This window comes from Fukomys damarensis, unplaced genomic scaffold (genome assembly GCF_012274545.1).
Source record: "Fukomys damarensis isolate Sample0158 unplaced genomic scaffold, DMR_v1.0_HiC HiC_scaffold_18, whole genome shotgun sequence".
Classification (NCBI taxonomy): domain Eukaryota; kingdom Metazoa; phylum Chordata; class Mammalia; order Rodentia; family Bathyergidae; genus Fukomys; species Fukomys damarensis.
Window position 1 is genome coordinate 22,379,758 of NW_022900930.1, and position 19,280 is coordinate 22,399,037.

Sequence of the window (19,280 nt, forward strand, 5' to 3'; positions counted from 1 at the left end):
ACGCCTCGCCGGTGGCCAGTGCTCTTTGTTGCCTATTTAAAAAAAATTTTTATCTCTTTGAAATATAAAATACAAAAGTACCTATATCTAGCAGAACATGCTTATTTCTAGTTATATAAGCAGAAATTTAAATTCAACATTAGGGTATCCATTTGTGATTTAATGAAATATACCCACATTACAAATCTTTAAAAAAAAAAGATGCTTCCCAATTTGGTGTACCTAAGGCAGTTTGGTAGTTTGGTTTGGTGTTTCTTACATTGTACTGCGGACAACCAGTCAGGACTCAGTAGACTTGCTATTATCCTTTGAACACCAGCCGCTTCGCGGGAGCCACCATTGTCCCCCTGAAGAGCAGGGTTGATGACAGTCTATGAAGCCCTCTGCAGTCTCTGAAGGTCTTCCAAACCAGAAGTGTGTCCCTTAAGCTACCCCTGCATGCCAGGCAATCCACACAATTTACCCTGCTGTTGGTCTACACCCTCTCCAGGGCATCAGTAGAGGGCAGGCAATCACCACATCTGCATCCAGGGCCTGCTCAGAAGAGATATTTGATTTATGTTTGTTGAACTTTTCCAGCTGGATCAGCACCAGTAACTAGATGTGTTTCTGACACCATGGTATACATTAACTTTCTTTTTAACTCTAGAATTTTGCTGCTGAATCGTATTTGTCAGCTATTCCACGGTTTTCTAACGGTCTACCTAGTGCAGTCGTATACCTTAGTTCTGCATTCCTCTGGTCCATACTCACAGACCTCCTGGTTACCTCCACTCATCCTCACACTGGACATCCCTATCCCCAGTGCCAAAAGCAACACCACTGGCATGTTCAACCTGTCATCCTGGACTTTGCAGTGTTCCAGGTTATCCCTGGCTTTTTCTGGGCTTTGTGGATGGATTAAATTTCAGTCTCCAGTTACTCCCAGTCTGGTCCATTAGTCTGCAGCTAACCAGCTGGCCTTGCCCCAGACTATGCTACCATTCTCTGTACGTTCCTGTGTGTGATTTTCAGAGTTCATTTTAGCATTTTTGTGAGTAAAATATAACACTAAAACTACATGAATGAGCTTGGGAATATGTAACTGAATCCATTCTATCCCAGTTCAGATTTCCCTCAAAGACATTTGTAATTACGAAGTTTAAAAGTAAAAGATACTTTAGAAATGCTACTACATTTGTCTCGTGGAGAACAGAACACTAAAGTCTGAGACTTCAGGTCTAAGGACATAGCCCAGGATAGGACTTCACTAAGTACAGATCTCTGAGTTGGGACCAGTGTCTGACCTCCCCCTATAATCAAGGAAGAAAGCTCAAACATTTCTTCCCAGCGCCTCCAGTTTGTTCTCTCAAGTTCTCTTCTTTGCCTAAGTTCTCATCTTTGCTCTGTAAACTCTCTACTCTTTCATGCCTGGGCTTCCATGTGTTGCTCTTGATTTTTCCCCCATTCATATTAGCGTTTCTCACAATGTGCAAGCCAAAATGAAGATGAGATTCAAAGTAGTGTGTGTGTGTGTGTGTGTGTGTGTGTGTGTGTGTGTGTTTTCAGATTTCATCAAAGATACCAAACATCTGGGACGTGGAGCCACTTAGAAGGTTACATATGGTGTTTGGACTCAGCCATCCTTCCTCCTTCCTCATGCCATGGATAATAACTGAAGGCTGGATGCAAGTCCTTCAGATCCTTCCAAAATCTCACAAGTTCCTATGGAACAGATAGGAAAATCTAGGCTACTCTGGTAGGCTTACCCAGGAAGATCACAAGTTTGATCCTGACCTGGGCAACTTAATGACAGTGAGATTCTGTCTCACTAAAATGGGCTGGAGATGCATCTCAGAGCAAAGTCTCCGAGTTCAAGCCCTAGTCCAACAACAACAGCAGCATGTCCCAAGTAACTTACTCTTAGCTTGTATCTACAAGTATTAAAACATTTAGCTTAAAGCTAAAAATATCAATTAAAAACAAATGTGACTTTATTTTCCCAATTCCCAACTACCTCTTGGGTTGCTCTTTCAAACTGATTAGCCAGCTATGTGGGTATCTTGAAAATGAATCTCAGGACCTTCCCTCAGCTCAGACATCCTAACCTTCGAAAAGAAGGTCATCAGGGTCCTTGTGGTTGGTGAAAACCTAGCAGGATGAGTCTTCAAAGCATGACCGCTCTTTTCTCCCTTTTCACTCTCCTGTTTCTATTGGAGGCCACCCTGATAACACTCAGTCCTTTTTAGCTGATACTACTTATTACTTTTGTAAGGTCTCCTTCTATTCTTCCCCCAAATTCCAACTCGAACTCCAGTTTTCCTCCACCAATCTTGCTCTTCCATTCAAAATTAGACATTCTTGCTCCAGAAAGAATTGTAATGGTAGATAACAGCACTTCAGAGCTGGATAATGCCCTGAGATCTTATTTTCATCCATGTAGGTATTTTCCACTTTTTGTCTGAACCACAGATGCTGGTAATTACACCATCCTATAGTGTTGCCATATGTAATGCATTTATGCGTAAATATTATCCATTCAAGGATTTATCAACCATCTACTAATGTAAGAAGTACTGTTCAAGATGAACAGGATATGGCCTCTGTTTTGAGAAAGCTTGGAATTAATCTGAAGCAATTAAATATGTGCTGAAATAAATATAATCTTAGGGCAGACTAGAAAAAAAAGGCCAGGGAAGCAGAGATCACTTCTGTGAGTGTGTGAAGAGACGTGCTTGCAGATATGATAGTTATTTGAGTACAGCCTGAAAGATTTGGCCCTTGGAGGAAGGGCCTTACAAATGAATGACAAAACACAAGCCGAGGTTCAGAGACAGGAATGATGAGGAGAGTTTGGGAATCAGAGCTGGGATTTGAGGCTATTCCTCGCTTTGAGAAGTTTATGTTTAAGGATCAAAGGCAGCCACTCAAGTCTAGGATGAGAATGATAGTCTGTAATTCAGGTCCCAGTTCCAGAAGGAACCTAAGGTCAAGAAATTTATGGGCCTCTTAGGGTGGGAGTTGGCAGGACTGATTGGATTGGGATGATTAGAAAGAAAAACATTTCAGGATCAGATTAATCAATTAATGTCTGTGTCACCTGGATCCAAATTCACAAATCTGGGTGTATAAGGAATATTATATTTCTATTTTTTTAAGTAAATGGAAATCTATGGATGATCCTTGAAGGCAGTTATATGAAACAAGGCAAATGCTTTGTGTCAAACACTATAAAAAATTACTGAGAATAGTCAAATTCAGAAACCAAAAGAAGAATGCTTATTACCGGAAAGTTGGGGATGGGTAAAAATTAGTGTTTAGTGCATCTAGATTTTTCATTTTGGGAAAATAAAATATTTAGAGGTGGACAGTAGTTGTGGTTACACACCAACGCGAGTATGCAAATACCACTGAAGTATTCACTTCATGATGAAAATGGTACCTTTGTGTCTATATACCACAATTAATAAAAAACCATATCTGACTCTGATCCTCACCCCAGTGGTCTTAGTGGAATTTCAAGTTCATTGTTTACTGGGTTGGGTAGGGTGACTTCTCTTCCTGTCCTAGGGTTATGCAAAGGTCTTTGGATCACATGCAGTTCTAAAGACTTGGGACAGTGGCCCTTGTTATTGGTCTACACTGGTGGTCATGTGTTCCCCAAATCCAGGCTTTGTTGCTTTCAGCTGGAAATCTTTACCTCCCATGTTGCATCTCACAGATATCAGCCCTCTTCTGTGGAGTTCTGCCACAAAGCAATGAATTGTTTTCCACTCTCATTGTACCAGCCAACTCATACTTATTTCTCCCTAGTCTGGGAAGAAAACTTACTAACAGGGTCAGCTTCATGGATGTATGACTTGTGTAGTCATACACAGCTCTATGATTATAAGGGTGCTGCACTTGGTTTAATAGTCTGCTGCCACTATTTGGAAATTCATAATACTTTATAGATAAGAGAACCCACATCTTCATTTTGTACTAGGTCCTGTAAGTGATACAGTCAACTGGCATTCTTCCTTTCCTGGTTTCTCTCAAAGCCATATTCCTTAGCCTTCTCTCCTTCAGTGATATCACCGCAGTGTGCCTCTCAGGGAAGAATGCAATATCAGCTGTTCCAGAGACGATGACTTCTCCAATAAAAAGGGTGGATATCTCCTTGCCCCATGTACATGGAAAATATATAAGGAGAAAACATTCGAGCTACTATTTCAATAAAATATTTCAATATAATATCTAAATCAGTAGTTCTTATTCTTGTACTTTTGGTCACGAAGACTTGGGAATCTCAACCTAGCAATCATCCTTACAGTAGTGGGGAGCTATGTGAGTAGAGGAGTCCTTTTGAGAAGATTACTGCGAGAGAAATGAAAGAGGGGGTAGGGATTTAGCTCAGTGGTTCCGCGCATGCCCTACAAGCACAAGGTCCAAATTTGATCTCCAGAACAACACAACAACAACAACAACAAAGAAATGAAAGGGGGAAAGGTAGAACCAGAAACCTTGCTTACATTTAGGAAGTATGATATAGAAGAAGTGATACCACAGGGGACAAGGAAGTTTTTGCAAAGACCTAAAATGAAATTTAGGATGTGAATAGGGGCAAAACAATAAGGGAAGACAAAGTTCAAGTAGAAGGTCACTATTATTAAATAGAGAAATTGAATAAAATAACCAAAGAGTAATTAGGCCTAAGAATATATACTTAGCATCAAGGTTGGAGAGATCACTGGGAAACTGGAAAGAAACACTGGTACAGAGGTAAATTCTGTGTTAGAAGGATTTGGGGGTTGATATTTTCCTGTACCGCTGAGGATCTGACTCAGTTATCAATACACCAATTGAGTTCTACGCATGGGTCTATGTAATTTTGACCCCAATTGACTTTTTAAGCTTTTGAGGCATGATTTACACTCAATAAAATTCATCTACTTTAAGTGTACAGTGCAATGGCTTTAGTATACTTACAGAGATGTGCAACCATCCCCACAATATAATTTTAGAATATTTCCATATTCCAAAGAACAAATCTCTTGCCCTACAGTGACTCTCTATCCCCATCCCCATCCTTAAGCAACCACTAATCCTATCTCAATAGATTTACCTTTGCTGGACACTTCACCTAAATGGTATCAGTCTGTTTCTCCTTTTTATTTCCCCGAAGTATTGCACCGCATGAATCCACTACATTCTATTTATCTCTTTGCCAATTGTTAAACATTTGGGTTGTTTCTCCTTTTTGGTTGCTGTGAATAATACTGTTGTGAGCATTTGGGTGCGAGTCTTTGTGTGGACATATTGTCAGTTCTCCTGGGTAGATGCCTAAGAGTGGGATTGCTGGGCCATATGGTTATTTAACACTTTGGAGAAATTGCTAAACATTTTTTCAGAATAGCTGCACCATTTTATATTCTCACCAACAATGTGTGAGGGTACTTATTTCTCTAAATCCTCAACAAAACTTTGATTTTCTGTTTTTATTATAGCCATTCAAGAAGGGTAAAAGTGGCATTTCATTTTGATTTTGATTTTTCAATTCCCTTATGACTAATGATGTTAGGCATCTTTTTCTGTGCTTTTTGGATATTTGATAGTATCTTTAAAGACATCTCTATTAAAATCATTTTAGCTGCTTTTAAAATTAAGCTCTTCAATTTTAGCTATAGAAATTTTTTATTCATTAAGTTTATTGGTGCATTTTAGGCATACAGTATGATCACGTTCATCATTGGGATTTTTGTTCCTGTACATGATATATCTTGGTTCTTTTTTTTTTCCATTCCCCTTCCCTCTCTTCCACCCCCTTTTAATAAAAAAACTTTGTTTTCATTTTTTCCTTCTTTTCTTATATTTTCCCCTTCTTTCCTTTCCCCTACCTCCACCCTTTCTACTTCCCCTTTGGATATTTTCTTCTTTTTCACTTTATTTATTATATGTTTTGGTCTTCATTTACACTTTCCGTTTCTCACACCAGACAAATTACTTGGTATTTACTCACATGTGTTCTAATCTTTCTATATTCTGGACATAAATTCTTTATGTGTTGAATGTGTAGATCAGTTGGAGGAGTATTAACATCTTAATAATATTAAATCTTCTGATCCATGAATATGGAATACCTTTTCATGCATTTTGATTTAGTTTTCATCAACAGTGCTTTGTAGTTCTCAGTGTACCACTCTTATACTTCTTTTGTTAAACATTTCTACATATTTTCTTTTTGAGGTGATGAACGGAATTATTGCCCAGTTTCATTTTTCATAGTATATAAAATATAACTGATATTTTAGCTTTGATATTGTATCTTGCTACCTTGATGAATTTTTAAAGTGATTCTCATAGAATTTAATTGGATTTCCTAGGATTTTCTGCATATGAAGAAACACAATATCATGTTTTCTGCAAATAAAACACTTTTTCAGGAGACAGGGTTTTGCTACATAGTTCAGGCTTGCCTTGAAGTCACTATGTAGCCCAGACTGGCCTTGAACTCATGGCAATCCTCCTGCCTCAGACTTCCACGGGCTAGAATTACAGATGTACATCACCATACTCACAGACAATTACTTCTTTTCTAATAATGATACTTCCAACTGGTCTATACAATCATCTTGGGTCTTAGTTAAGGACATTTTATAGATGGGAACTCAACTCTAGAAAGGTTAAGTAGTTTGTCTCGGGTCACTTAGCTAGGAAGTGAGTACATCAGGATCAAAACGGAGGACTCCTTTACATCCTTTAACACTTTTGTTCCACACTATTTCCAGTTGGTAGAGTCAAAATCTGAGAAAACAATGGATGGCCTATATTTCTGCAGCTTTCATATTGTGTGCCTTTGTTACTAGAAGCCAGATTTGGTTAAGAAGAGAGCAGAATGTACGTTTCCCAAATGTCTAATTATTTTGTGCCATTCTCAGTGCTATGCAAATATGATTCTCACAGAAGCAATCCTCATAAATCCCTTTAAGGTAGTCACAATTATTCTTACTTTAGAGAGGATAAAACTATGGCTCTGAGATAGGAAATTATTCATCAAGATCACAGAGCTCATAAATAGAAGAACTGTGAGCACAAAATCCTGTGTTTCTCCTGTGATACCAGGCTGACTTTTCTTTCCTGTCCACAAGGAAGTGTTTTCAGGGCACTACCATCCTGTGTAACCATCTGAGCATCTATCCCTTAAAAAGTGGCCTGGTAGCTGCACTATTCACTTGACTTACGCTTGCACACAGAGACACCCATAGTGCACAAGTCACTGCCTTTCCAGGCTCCCTCCAGACTAAGCAACTTCATGGGTAACTGGTTTTTTAAACCCTCTTTTGTGTGTCTCAATGAATAATGTGAACAATAAGTGCTTCTGGAGATAAGTACAAAAGAGAGGATTCAACCTCAGACACTTAGCTACTTATCTCAAATGGTCAAGGCTACACAGTTGTGAAAAAATGTTTTAAACAGACCTCTTTTGATAAGACACATCTGAGATAGTGACCAGACCACCAAGATGTGGCTCTGGAGTAGTTGGTTCTAATTACACTCGGTCATGGGCACCTGGGGCAGTGTGGTGGTCTCAGGGAGGTCTGACTCCTACATCCTACTCAACCTGTTTCACGCTGACATTTTGTAGGAATTCAATACATGTCTTTGTGCTTTTGTTCTAAATTACTTGTGACTGCTTTATCCTAAGGAGCCAGTTTTCTTTGAAGCTATTCTTTCCCTGTCCCATCTTCACCTCTAACAGAAATAAAATTCTTGCTGCTAATCTATCAGCAATGATAATTTTAGTCTTAAAGCAGATGAAAGATCCAGATGAAATGGCAAATGCCACGTTAGATGTGGCTGTACTATTCTCTTTGCCCTCTTCTCCCCGATGCTAGTCCTCATCCAACCCACGACAGGTTTTAGGATCAAAGAACAGGAATGGTTATAATTAACAATTTTACAAACTCCGTCAAATATTGTAAGAGGCCAGGTGGCATCAAATAAACTCTTACAGTTTACGTTTTCAGGAAATTGCAGATCGGTGAGTGGTCCGGAGCTCTGGTGGTTTTAAAACCATGTCTTCAGATTCCCCAAGGGACTTTAGCTTTGGGAGCTTAAGCCAATTATAACCAAGAGTCTGGAAAAGTCTTCAGCAATTGCAGCTCCCTAAGGCAACTTGGTGTGAGGTAGAAGGTAACCTATTTTAGCTCAGCTTCCATTTCCAGGTGGTTTTTGTGATCAGCAGGAGAATATTAAATTTTTAATAACATGAAATAAAAAGGCAACGCTTTGCCAAACCAAGATTATCTTCCATTTCAGTAGGCCATATTTTATATTCTCACAGTTCTGTGCCAAATTCAACCATTCATTCCTTCACAGGAGCTCCCTTTCTAGCCACTGTCACATGCTAATCATAGCTTTGGACTGGTTGCCCCCTCCTTGTCTCCTAGAGATCTTTGTGAAGAAAGATACAGGTTGTGGTCTGGGCTATGGAGATATCTAAACTTTGTTTCCTTGGACAAAGTCATTTTGGATTTTTTTTTCTAGAAAAATGAGGGAATCAAAGATCCCAAGGAATAAATTCAAATGCTGCTGAAAGGTCCTCTTTATCATTTGCTCCTTTTATAGCTTCTGATTTGTTTCTTTCTTCCGACCTTTGAGCTTTGTTCTGGCTGCTATTTAATCTGTACCCTCTTCATTGGTTTTGCTACCAAACTAGACCAGAACCTTAGATTAGCACAGTCTATGGAGTCTCATATCTGTACATTTACTGTTCAAAATGTGAGTTCAGTTTTTCATACATATCCTTCTCCTTGTTAAGATTCGAAGTTACAATTTTAACAGAGGGAAAAGTAGCCTCACTTGAGGTAGGATTGAGGGGTTGGAAACTTATGCCAGAAATTTCTATGTTCAAAATCACATCCTTCACTACCAATTTCCCCCAGGAGCAAAGTTTAATTCTTTTTGGGAAATACCTAATGGACTCCATCCCTCTCCAGTTTCCAATATAGTAACCTCCACTTAGAGTCATGGCAGTGAAGGGAGGGCCACTGAGAGAAGAAATCCCCCAATGTATGCACGAGGAACTATTTATTATATCAACTTCAGTCCCCAGCCCCAGATCAGTCCTGTTTGCTCAGCAGGCAGAGCTTCTTAGTTCCAAGTCTCAGCCCTGAAGCAGCCTGACAGCCTGAGACTGAGTGGCTACCTTGGTGGGTCACAAATGAAAAGTCGAGGAAATTAAATTTTAAAAGAATGACAAATATGTTTGCTTGCTTAATCACCTTATATGTCATTTTGCTTCCTAGCAATCTTTCTATATCTATTCTTGTTCAAGTCTAAGTGTTAATAAGGCCAGAGTTTAACTTTTGTGTGGAAAGCACTACCTCTTCAATCACACAGAGACACAGATGAAATGCAAAAATAGCTGTATCCCTGGGCCCAGGGGATTAACAATTATTTTCACATTCGTGAGCTTATGAGATCTTTATTTTGAAACAATCTTCCTCCATTTAATTGGTAATACATTTTCCTGAATCATTGCTCATCATAATTGTTTCACTTTCAAGTTAAACTGTTCCTAAATTTTCAGACCTCAAGGGCAAACCTCGCCTGGCTTTACTTGTGGCTTCTTCCAAACTTGCTTTATCTCATGTGAGATGCCTGCTCATGGACCCAGAGAGGTTATTCAAACACAGCGTGGCAGAACAGTGAGGCAGCTCCAGACTGGAACCTCCAGTTTGTGTGTTTGCCCATAATATTAGTAGCACACAGGCTCCCAGAACTGTAGATAAGACTTGGGGAGAGAGCCATGAAATGGCAGTTGTGAAGAAATTACATTCTTTGCTTGGAGCACAAGCCTAGGACAATGTTTGATTTTGTTAAATAGAATTGGGCTGATATTTTAAGAATATGTTTGCTTTCTAAGTCTTGGAATTTACCCCCACAGAAGCCAAACTCAGATAATATTTTCTTAAGGAGACACCACTAGGAAAGATTTAAGACACAATGCAAACCAAGACTTAACTCTTAGAATTGAAACATAAAACCAAGAATAAAAACAAAAGATGACTGGGTTTGTTTAACCCATTGCCATGCCACTCTCTTTCCTAGATGGTCTCTGTAAGAGCATGCTCCTTAAGAGTTAGATACAAGGGCTTGAAACAAGATACCACTGCTTCCATAAATGACCTAGTTTGACTCTAGTATCCACTATCCATCTTATTTTTATGAAAGAATAGATGCCACATAAGAGAAGGGACCTCATCTTGTTCAGTGCTGTACCCAACCTCTGGGACAAGTCCTGGCTCATTCATTCATTAAACAATATTTTCAGAATGTTTGCTGTGTGGATATAATAGATGTTCATGACTCATTATTCAAAAGTATCTATTGCCTTCAATGGGCCAGGAAATACAAGCCTCCAGGCCATAAAAGGACACACAAACAAACCAGGGCAAAGCGTCTACCCTCATGAAACTTGTGTTCTTGTAAAATGCTACAGACAAATAAATACATACAATGTTAAGTGGTAATATATTCTATGGAGAAAGTTAAAGAAGGTTAAGGGCACTGAGAATGACCAGAGACCTTCCTGATAAAATGAACTTTGAGTAGAGATCTGAAGAAAGTAAAGAACCTAGCTGTGTAGGTATCTGAGAGTAAAGCTTGCCAAGCCAAGTGAGCTGCTGGGGGCTGTTCAGACCCTCAGCTACCTGTAAGGTGGAATGACAGGGAATAAAGAGAAACAGAGACAATACTCAAGATGCAAGGGAACCAGGGAAGTCTGCCTCTAGTGGACAGACTCAACAATCTCCATAGTTGATCCACTTTTATTAACCAGCAAAAAGCATAGGGGGAAGGGATCATGCATCATTCATGGAACAATATTGGTTGAAAAGATATATTGAAAAATAGGGAACAGATTAAAGGGGAGTGTGTGAAAGGGAATAAGTTCTTCTCTATACCCAGATGCCTGCCCAAGTTAATAAGGAGCTAGCATTTTTCACAATGTCCTCAGCAGTACTGTGATTTGAGCATTTTCCATGTAGCCAGAAAGCCCAGAGCTTTCCAGATGCTTTTCTGTTTCCCAAGGCAGGTTACATCAGCCTTGGGACTATAAAGCATATATCACAAAATCTGGCCTCCAATAATTCCTCTCATAGCCTGGTCCCCAACAAACAGCAAGGGAAAGCCTCTGAGGCAGGCACATACATGGAATGTTGTAGGAACATTTAGAATTAGTGTAACTGCCTCAAAAAGGAATACTGGAGAGAGGGAAAGACAGTTTACAGGTTAAAAGTGGTATAGTGATAATGACAATGTGGTGGCAGACCTCCTGCTGCAGGGGGCAGAGTGAATTAACTGTACTAGGTTGCTGACTCCCTTAGTCCATTACACAGATCTCAAAGCCTCAGTTCTCCTAGGATGAACCTGACTAAATAAGGAAGGTTCTAGTGCAGCCCATTCCTCTAGTGAAGGACTTTGCTTGAAGCACCCTTTCCATCTGATCAAAATTTTGTTGCAATTACTTAGGCTCTTTCTATCATTCCCCTTCCTTCTCCACCCTCTTTCACAAATGTTAGATGTTCACAAAGATTTTCCTGCCTATTCCTATCTCCTCATCTTTATCTGCAACAGGTGAAATAACTTTCTATGCTGCACCCTGCTTCTCTAAGGATTTGAACTAAGAAGAGGCCAGAGAAGGTTCCTGTAGGTTATGGAGCAGACTTTGAGTCTTAGACTGAGTGCAAGGGAAAACTTTGGAAGGAGCTGAGTAGACAAGGGTGTGATATAACTTTCATTTTAGGAAGGTGTAAACTTGGATTATCCTGAGAAAACTCTGCCCATTACCCATTAATTCTATTCCCAGGTATATATACTAAGGAAACTGGTGCCCTGTGTTGTCATTATAGTTTGGTATAAACTTCATACAATTTAACTTGCTTTTTTATATGCTATTTTAATTATCTAATGACTCACACACTGATACTCCTAAACTTATGATTTCTTTCTTTCTTTCTTTCTTTCTTTCTTTCTTTCTTTCTTTCTTTCTTTCTCTCTTTCTTTTTTCTTTCATATTGGGGATTTAACTCAAGGCCTTGTGCATATGAGGCAAGTGCTTTGCTGCTGGGCTATATGCTCAGGCTGAGGATAAATCTTGTTATACCCATCGTAAGGTGAAAGTACTTCAAGTCGAAAATGCATTTAATGCACCTAACCTACAAACTATCACAGTTTAGCAACAGCACACTGTAGAATATTGATTGTTTACCACTGTGATTGTGCCCATATGTTCCCTCTGTAGTGACAACCCTCAGGGCCTATAGAGTAAAGAGAATGAGCTGATAGTTTTATCTCATGCTTTGATGTTTTCACAGGCCTATGTTAATTTTCATGATTAAATGTCATTTTAAAGAAAGTTCAAATCTAACAGATTTGCCTATAGACTGTTCCAGCCTGAGAGTGCCCAGCAACATCAGTTGCTCAGAGCTCAGTGGCCTCATTCTAGTGCTGCCTAGAGCTCTGTCCTTGGCAAAGTCTTCTGCTATAGCTTGTATTTAGTCTCATGTGTTCATCGGTGAGGCCTTTTGGAAGTGGCTGGATCTAGGGTGTTTGAATATTGATTAAGCGTGTGGGATAGCTAAATTTGTTTAGCATAGTTCTGGGTGTGGATAATAAATAGGAAGCCCCATCCCAGGTTTGGGTGGCACTAAACAGTAGAGCCTGGATGGAATATAAAGGGAGGGATGGGAGGCAGACTCATTCATTTTTTTCACCATTCCCTGCCATGGACTGTTTCTCCTCTGCTGTACTCTTCGGCCATGCAAGCCAGCTGACTATGGTTTGAAGCCACTACAAATTGTGAGCCAAAATAAACCTTTCTACCTTAAGCTCAGAGTGTTGAGTATTTTGTCCCAGCAATGATAAAAGTAACTAAGACATCTTGTCCTCCTGCAGTTCAGTGCAGAGGGAGGAGATGTGTTCACTAAAGCCCCAAAGAGAGGCAGCATTGCACTGTGCTCAAAAGCCCTACTCCACATTAGAATGGCCTGTGCTCTGGTAATGACCCCAGGTGGGCCACTTCAATTCTCTGAGCTTCCATCAGCTCATCTATTAAAAAAGAAGATAATGATAATACTTACTGCAGAGGGTTGGTGTGGGAATGAGGCAAATAAGGCTGGGAATATACCTTGTATTCTGTTCGATGGAGAGTTGTTTTTTGAAACCTGTTAGCTGTGATGGTAAAGACGATGCTTGGAGAGGCCTTGGTCTATTGGCCTAAGTTGCTGCTTCTGGAGTCAGAATATTGGAGTCAGATCTGTAGTCCTACCACTTTCTAACTGTTCTGTGACCTTGGAATACTGAATGAGTCTAAGACTCTTCAATAGAAATAAGAATGGTATGTGGCTTACAAGATTCTTACAAGAATCTTACAAAATTTGTTTTGTGCTGACTATTTTTGTTTAACAACTTTCTCTTTCTTTACACCCACTACACCTGTGCTTTTGTGGACATCTGGCCCAATACCACTACAGGGACAAGATGCTATTGTGGTGTGATAGTTTATAGAAGGTCTGGCCCAAGTCTTCTACTGCCTGGGTCCTTTCTCATAGGAAGACCTCCTGATGAAAGTAAGAGGATCTCTACTTTCTTGGTATTTCAGAACAAGAATACATTTCAAAATCTGCAGTCATGGGTAAAATTTTTATTTAGAGAGACTGCTTAATTTCGGACTCACATGTTGATAACTTGGATTTCCATTCTCATGATAGGTTGCTTCTTCTCAGTGGTGTGACGAAAGGCACCCCTTGCAATGGTGACCTGAAGAAAAGCCTTTTCTGCCATTTGCTATTTTTTATTTTTACTTTTTTTTTCTTCTGTGACCATCAAACCCAGAGCCTCCTACAAATGCTAGGGACTCTACCACTGAGGAACATCCCCAGCCATTCCATTTACTCATTGTTTTGAATTTCAATTTTTGTTAGTACATGTTTACAGTACATAATGATTACATTCCTCTTGAGAAGTTAGTACATGTTTATAACACATTCAGTTCTGTTTTTTCGTCCCCTTACCTCCTCTTCTCACCTGGGGCTTTGTTTTCCAATATGTAAAAAATCTATGCTGCAGAAGGCTAATGTGCTCATTCTGGAAATCACTAAGCACAGTGCTTGGCACACAACAAAAATTGCTGTTCTTACATGGTTATCAGTTGTCATTATTAGGCATGTTACAGGCACATGGTACCTCACATATTTCATTATCTTAGCATAGGAATGAAGCACTAAGATCTCATCTGTTGTGTTGGAGTTGAGTACAGTAGTTTGATTTGTACCCTATCTTCTTTCAAAAGCTGTATTTAGAGCTTTTTCCAAGGTCTTCTTTTTCACTGTTAAGTAGAGTAGATTCATTTGATATTTCTCATTCTTATCTAAATTCTACTAATTTATAAATGAGTTAAGTTTTCCCTAAAGTCTTAGCCCCTCTCATCGCTTTTCTTCAAGGTTATGAAAATTACAATCTTCAGGGCCAAACTATTAAGTGTCCTCTTTGGCTAGATAACCAGTGTAAGCTCACTCCTTTGTACTCTTCTTTAGGCATTTTCCATGTAAACCCTCGGTTGACATTTTTCTTACTTATGCCCAGTAGTATGCTGTAAAATCCTGAAAGGCTGGGATCATGTCCTCCTAATCCGGTGCTTTTCATGTCAGCACTGTTCCTTGAGAATCATAAATATTCCAGAAATGAGTATTTAAAATCCTAATGTGTCAAAAACCTTTTTCAACTTTGATTCTGTCCTTGGGGAATAAGATTTCCCACAATGCCTTGCTAGTATCTAAGTAGGAAAACTACTTTCTTTTTTTTAAAATTTTTTTCAGCTTTAATTAAGTTTATTGGTACATTTTAGGGATACAGTACAGTTACATTCATTGTTGGGATCTTGTACCTCTACATGACAAGTCTTGATTCTCATTTTTTCCCCTTACTTCTGCCCTCCCTTCACCCCCTCCTCCCCTCCCCATCTGCAAACACTTTATTTCCATCTTTTCATTATCTCACATTTTTTTCTTTTCCCTTATTACCCTTTCCCTACCCATCCCACCTTCCCTACACCTTTAGCTCCTTTCTTCCCATTTCTAAATGTCAGTAATCTTGTTAGGGTCTTATGTATTACTGCAGATTATTCACACCAGAGAAACTATTCGGTATTTACACATGTGTGACTTATTTCACTTAGGAGTATATCTTCAATATGTATCCATTTTCCTATGAATGATTCTATTTTCTCCTTCTTTAAGGCTGAGTAATATTCCATTTTATAGAAAAACCACATCTTCTTTATCCAGTTTCCAACAGATGGGCAAATGGGCTGTTTCCAAGATTTAGCCATTACAAACTGTGCTGCTATAAACATGGGTGCGCATACTTCTCTGTGAGGAAAACTACTTTCTATTTCCTTAGACACTTTCAAACTCTTCAGATTTAGCCACATGACTCCTTTGGGAGAATGGCTAAAGTCTTCTAAAGCGTTAAATACTAAGTAGTCACTATGTGTACAAAAAACTACATGTCATAAAGATATTGTCCTTATTCTTTCTTAGCACAATTCAATCTTTCATCCCACACACTTGTGTATTTACTACCTTAAAAGGATTGGAAATCTGTATCACTTATGTCCAGGATGGATGAACACAATTTGGTTGGTCATTGCTGTTGGTTTTATGTTCAGACTATTTCTATCATTGTGTTGAATGTCCATGTTCATAAACACCACCTTTAATTTTTTTCCTTTGGTTTGTCTTCTAGAAGTGGAGTTACAGGATCCAAGGGTTTAGTGTTCACCTTTAAGGTCCCTCATAAACATTACTGAGTTGTTCTTTTAGCAAAAGGCATGTTTACATCACTTCCTGTAGCAAGGCGTGAGTGTCAATTTCATCGCTTTCTTGGCTACCATTCTTGTTTTTGACTTTATAGCTTGAAATGTGAGATTGATTAGTTTTTGATTTAACCATTTTGATCACATGGAATCTGTTAGAGTCATTAATATGTATAGGCCTTCTGTGGGCAGTGGGACTGGAAGGGAGAATCACTCTAGGGCCTGAAACTCAAATGGAGAAGACGGAGCAAACACAGTTACAAATATGAGTGCAGCTCCTTCTCACGGTGCCCACTACTTGCCTTTAGTCCAAGCCACCTGACCCCTTCTCCAGTCTCCCTGCTTCCTGCTTCCCTGGTACCACACTGTTTCGTCTTCTACAAAATGGCAGGTGGTCTTTCAGATGGTGTGGGAGAGGCAGGAGCCTGTTCATGCTTGAGTCATCACGTCCATAGTGTGAGGAAAGCTGCCAACCTGATGTGACCACAGGAGACATAAGTTCATAAGTTTATTAACTCTCTTCTCTGCTAGCAAGCAAACAGCTGGAGGGCAGGGATTCTATCTATCTTGGTCATTGCTCCATCCCAGCACATGAAACAGGGTATTAAAAAATCAGTATTTTAAACTAACAAGTTATAGGATCGTACCAATCTTTAAATAACTGTACCAATGCAAGAACTGGAATTAAAATACAGCTGTGGTGTCAGAATGTCTTCTTTTATTAAATGATGAGAGTATGATAAATATATATCAGTTGTGATGTATGTAGTTTTAACTCTTACTCCTTAATGAATTTTTCTCATTGTGGCACATAGTACTTTCTAAGGAAAGATGCCACAAGACAACCCATTCTAAGTGATCTTTTTACAGTGTGACAATGGCAGTCACCCCTCAAGTGGTGTGCCCCCTAATGGATGTCTGTGGCAGTTGCACCACTGGATGCAGTAGAAGTAAGGTTATGTAACTTCGGGATCTAGGTCACAGAAACGCCAAGTTTCCCCTCCTTGTTCTCTCATGCTGCTTACTCTTAGAACACAGCTGCCATGCAGAAAGGAAGCCACACAGCCGTGTTGAGAGACTATGTATGGGGTAGCAGCTGAGAGCTCAGTTAAGGTCCTCACTAACAGCCAGATCAGTGACCTGCACCTTCTTTTCCAGTAGCCTTTGAACTGCCCCTGCTGATGCCACATTCAGCAGAGAAGAGTTTGGCTTTCAAGTCCTGCCTTCCTTGCAGATTTGTTAGCTGAGTAAATGACTATTGCTACTTTAAGCCCCTTAAGGTTTGAGGTTGTCTCTTCCATAGCAACAGACCACGGGGACACCCACCCACTTCAGAGTAAGAGATGCAAACTCCAGATAGAAACCTCCAGACTCCTGCCTGTTTCCAAAGAAAAATTTCATTTAGGAAGGGAAAGATTTTGAGACCTTTATAGAAAGAAGAGATGTAGGTGACAATCATCAGTGGTTGCTACAACCATGAAGGTGAGTGGGAAATTGTATAGTAGATGGATCAGGCAGATATCATCCGAACACACTGATCCACTTTAGTGGACATGACAAGGACCATGATGTGATGTGAGAATGAGCAGCCAGCACCACCTCCCATGGCTTCAAACCTGATCCTCTAGATCAGATACTCGGTCCTCTACATGAAGCTATTGCAGTAGTGAGAACAAGAAACATGTGAATGATTACACAATCATTCACCTAACCAAATCTAGAATGTGGGATATTTTTAGAACAAATGACCGCCCTTTCCTCAATTAATGGAGGAGAATAAATAAAAACTCCAAAGAAGGAGAAGCATGATATGTTAGAGGAGACTAAGGGACATAACCAAATACAACATTTGGGTTTTGTTTAGATGCTGATTCAAAGAAAACAAAGAGCACAGAGGCATTTTTATTTTATTATAATTTTTAGTACATGACAGTATTACATTATGACGAGGTTTATTTTGGGAAGTCAATACATACGTTTACTATATCTTAATTATTTTCTGTTCCACCCACTCCCCCAGTCCCCTCCCCAGTCTCCAGAAGTCTGCCTCCTGGTTTCCTGTCTTCTCTCATGTATTTATTTATTGATTGATTGATTTCTCATATAAGAGAAGACATGCCATATTTAACTTTCTGAGTTGCTGATTTCACTTAACAGGATAGTTTCTACTACCATCCATTTCCTGTAAACGATGTGACTTCATTACTCTTTATGGTTAAGTAGCATTCCATCGTATACACCACATTTTCTTTATTCATCTCTTGGTGAGTTTCCCACAGCTTAGCTATTGTGCATCGTGCTTCTATAAACATGGGTATGCATCTGTCATTGTAGCACGCAGTCTGTAATTCTTTTGGGAATATGCCTGGGGGTGGTATAGCTGGATCAAATGGAATTTCTATGCTTAGTCTTTTGAGGAATCTCCATACTTATTTCTATAATGATTATACTAGCTTACATTCCTACCAACAATACAGTAGGGTTTCTTTTTCTTAACCAGCATTCATTGTTTTTCGTATTCTTTTATAGAGCTCTTCTTTTTTTTTTGGTACCGCGGATCAAACTTGGGACCTTGTGCTTGTGAGGCAGGCGGCGGAACCACTGAGCTAAATCCCCAGCCCCTGTTTTTTGTATTCTTGATGGCAGCTATTCTAAATTGTAAAACAATCTCAATGCGGCTTTAATTTGCATGTGTCTGATGGCTAGAGATGTTGAAAATTGTTTCATTTACTTTCACCCATTTGAATATTTGTCTTTTGAGAAGTATTTGGTTCATTTACCCACTTTTATTGGGTTCATCGTTTTATAGTTAATTTTTTAAAAAGTCTTTATAAATATTAGATATTACTCCACTATCAGAAGAATAACTAGCAAAGATTTTCTCTCATTCAGTTGTCCTTTCAGTCAGTTAGTTGTATCCCTTGCTGTGCAGAAGCTTTTTAATTTGGCATAGTTGCTGATTCTTGTTTTTATTTCCTATGCTTTTGGAGTCCTGTTCAGGAAGTGTTTGCCAGCACATATGGCTTAGTGCTTCCTCTCTGTATTTTTTCCCAGTAGTTTAAATATTTCACATACAGGCATTATTAAGAGAATCAGAGGAATCTGAACATGGACTAGTATTCTGTGACATTAAGGAATTGTGCATCTTAGAGTTGAGAGCGTGGTAACAACAGTATGTTTTTCTTGCAGTGACTTTCAGTATTGGATATAGGTAAGAAGTATTTATAATTTGGTATCTATGTGGGGTTTGCTTTAAAAATATCCCGGTGTGGAGAGAAAGACCTAGGAAACCAGAGCAGAATTGTTATTATTTATCATTCTCTTTTTGTACACTTGAAAATCTCTATAATAGAGACTTTTACAGCTGTATCTAAGTTCTTTAGGAGAAGTAAACTTAAGGACTTCTTAAGCTTTTTTTTTTTTTTTTTTTTTTTTTTTTGGG

The 19,280-nt window shown here is 39.1% G+C and overlaps 1 protein-coding gene across 13 annotated transcripts in view; it reads left to right on the forward strand.

Moving 5' to 3' along the window:
• Enpp6 (ectonucleotide pyrophosphatase/phosphodiesterase 6) overlaps positions 1–19,280 on the forward strand; it is a 251,160-nt gene that overhangs the window by 112,503 nt on the left and 119,377 nt on the right. The gene's annotated exons all lie outside the window — the stretch shown is intronic.